The following is a 2,901-nucleotide window of genomic DNA, read 5'->3' as shown; positions in this document are numbered from 1 at the left end:
TGAGAAATGATTGGCCCTGACGAAAGCGAGAAAACAAAATGGGGGTCGGCTGATGCTTTTTTATTTCACCCAGCAAGGGATATACGAAGTCAATTTTAAAATGCTTATTAAAGCGTTAAAACACATTTTAGCCGAAAATTCTTCATTTTTTTGGGTTAGAAATTTAATTTACTTTAATATAGGTAACACGAAAGTTGTATTATTTTGATTAAAAAATCATTTGTAGATAAGGAGCCTAACATGTAGTTTTTCAAAATTCTAACCATATGTATTTAAAAGTTTTCTACATATCACTGTTGATAACATTTTAAAAGCATTTTAAAATTTACTTCCTATACTTCACCATGTTGAAAAACAGTGATTTAACGCACACGTCCGTCGCCGCTAGATGGCAACAGCGCGGCTGCGTCAAAGCGAATGGAGTTATGACAGTTTTGGTGAGACAACAATTGACAAAAATCGAGGGGTCCATAAAAGTGATTTCGTCTATAACTACACCGAAAAAATTCTTTATATTGAATATATTTGTCGCACACATAAATTTTTGCAATTTGGCGACCCAAATATATGCAATAAATAAATTCAATAACTGCATATTAGAGACCACACATACATTTTATTTGATTATAGATTATATTTGTACTTTGGGTGGAGAGTGGTTATGTGTGCACTAATTAGAATCATGAATTAAATTAATAGATTTTTGCCAATAAAAATGTGTGGAATTTTTGTAGTGTAACGAGGGGTCCATCTTAAAAAAAAAAAATAACTCGGATCCTTAATAAACTCGCCGAAAGCTTTCGAATGAACATAAGTTTAGGCATTTTCAAAGACCTCGTGCAAATAATGACCCGGTTTTAGCGAGAATTACTCAAATGTTAAGATGTGAAATAACAAAAACATATGTTGTTATTACAATATCAAAGGCAAACAAAATTATTTTTCGTTTTGTATTAAAATATCTGATAATGTTATGCCTAAAGTATTTTGGATATTAATTTTTGTTATTATTTTTTGTCATGTTACCTCTTATTCATATCAAGTTCATACGAACGGCTGTTTTCAAGATATTAGATTCTGCTCAGAGTCTATAACAAAATGGTGTGGCGTTTGTCATATCACGAAGTATGCTATGGAAGCAAAATACATAAAAATAGCAAATTAGAGCTTGAAAATGAAAAAAACCGTAATTTTTTAATGCAATAATATGGAGTTATTTTCAATTACCCCCTCGATTTAAACACCCTAGAATGGAGCCTGAAAGAAGTAGAATAAGGTCGAGAAAACAGATTGAAAAAATGTTTGCGCCATTCATAGATACAGCCGTTAGAAGAAAACGTTTTTTTTCGAAGAAAAACCTCAATAACTTTTGATCCGCATGAGATACACCAACGCTAAGTCCATGCAAAGTTCAAAAAGTTGTCTGAACATTACATTGCTGAGAAATTTGAAACAAAAAAATTAGAGCAAAAAAACTGTCTTTTAAGGGTCACCCCAAAATAAACTTGGGAAAATTGCTCTAAATCAGTCAATTTAAGAGCTAGAGAAATAATTTTCTGAGCAAAATTCTTGGAATCTGGCTGATTTTCACGGAACATTGTATACCCGCATCTCTGCAAATAAAAAAGCTTTATTTTTTATTTTTTTCAAATGTGGCCCACCCTAATTTTTATGACGCCTCCAATAAGCTCCTTACCGTTAGGAACAACTTTGTACAACAAAGTTTTTGTCTATCTCTGCTATTTTTGGCTTGAAAAAACTTATTACCGCTTTGTCTGCTACCTGGACCACTGTGAACGGCGATATTCCAAAGTTATGTCAAAAAGAACAGTAAAAAGTTATCACAATATTATTTCTGAGTATAAGTATATTCAGATCAGGGATGGAGATTAGTTGCATGTCGGACTTTATTTTTGCAACAAGAAAGGGATTATAATGTTAACATATGTACAGGGGACAAACAGGTTGAGATAGGCAAAAATTTGTCAAAGTTCATATCAGCATAACTTTGCGTAGAATGATCCGATTTTGATCAAACTGGGACCATCGGACGCGGAAACTCTTCTAGTATACTGGCCCTATGCGAAACCTCTGATTGGTCCTTGGCCACCGGTGGTGTTCCGGGTTTTCCGAGGGTATGTTAAAAATGCATTTTTTTTTCTGCTGCTTGTCCCCAGAAACTAGAACTAATATGCTGACCAATGCTGGCTGCAGATCGAAAATCCGTTAGGTATACGCAAAGATATGGCCATTTTCGTGAAAACGATACGGGATTGGCCATACACCCTAAACAAATGTCACTTTCGCAGAACTTCCGGAACCTGTTACAAATTGGCCAAAGAGTCTTACAGTCCTCAAAATATACCTATCTCTAATAAAGATCCTATATTCATCGTCTTGGGAAAACATGAATGTTGACACCCACCCATTGACACCCACACCCACGCACAGCTGGAGCAGACATACGATGGATGCCCACTGCGGGACGTCAAAATCGTCATCGGTGACATGAACGCGCAGGTAGGAAGGGAGGAAATGTATAGACCGGTCATCGGACCGGATAGTCTGCACACCGTATCGAATGACAACGGCCAACGATGCATAAACTTCGCAGCCTCCCGCGGAATGGTAGTCCGAAGCACCTTCTTTCCCCGCAAGAATATCCACAAGGCCACATGGAGATCACCTAACCAAGAAACGGAAAACCAAATCGACCACGTTCTAATCGACGGTAAATTCTTCTCCGACATCACGAACGTCCGCACTTACCGCAGTGCGAATATTGAATCCGACCACTACCTCGTTGCAGTTTGCCTGCGCTCAAAACTCTCGACGGTGTACAACACGCGTCGAAGTCGGACGCCGCGGCTTAATATTGGGCGGCTACAAGACGGTAGGCTA

Source organism: Armigeres subalbatus, chromosome 3 (genome assembly GCF_024139115.2).
Source record: "Armigeres subalbatus isolate Guangzhou_Male chromosome 3, GZ_Asu_2, whole genome shotgun sequence".
NCBI classification, from domain to species: Eukaryota; Metazoa; Arthropoda; class Insecta; order Diptera; family Culicidae; genus Armigeres; species Armigeres subalbatus.
Note: the sequence above shows the minus strand (reverse complement) of the source record.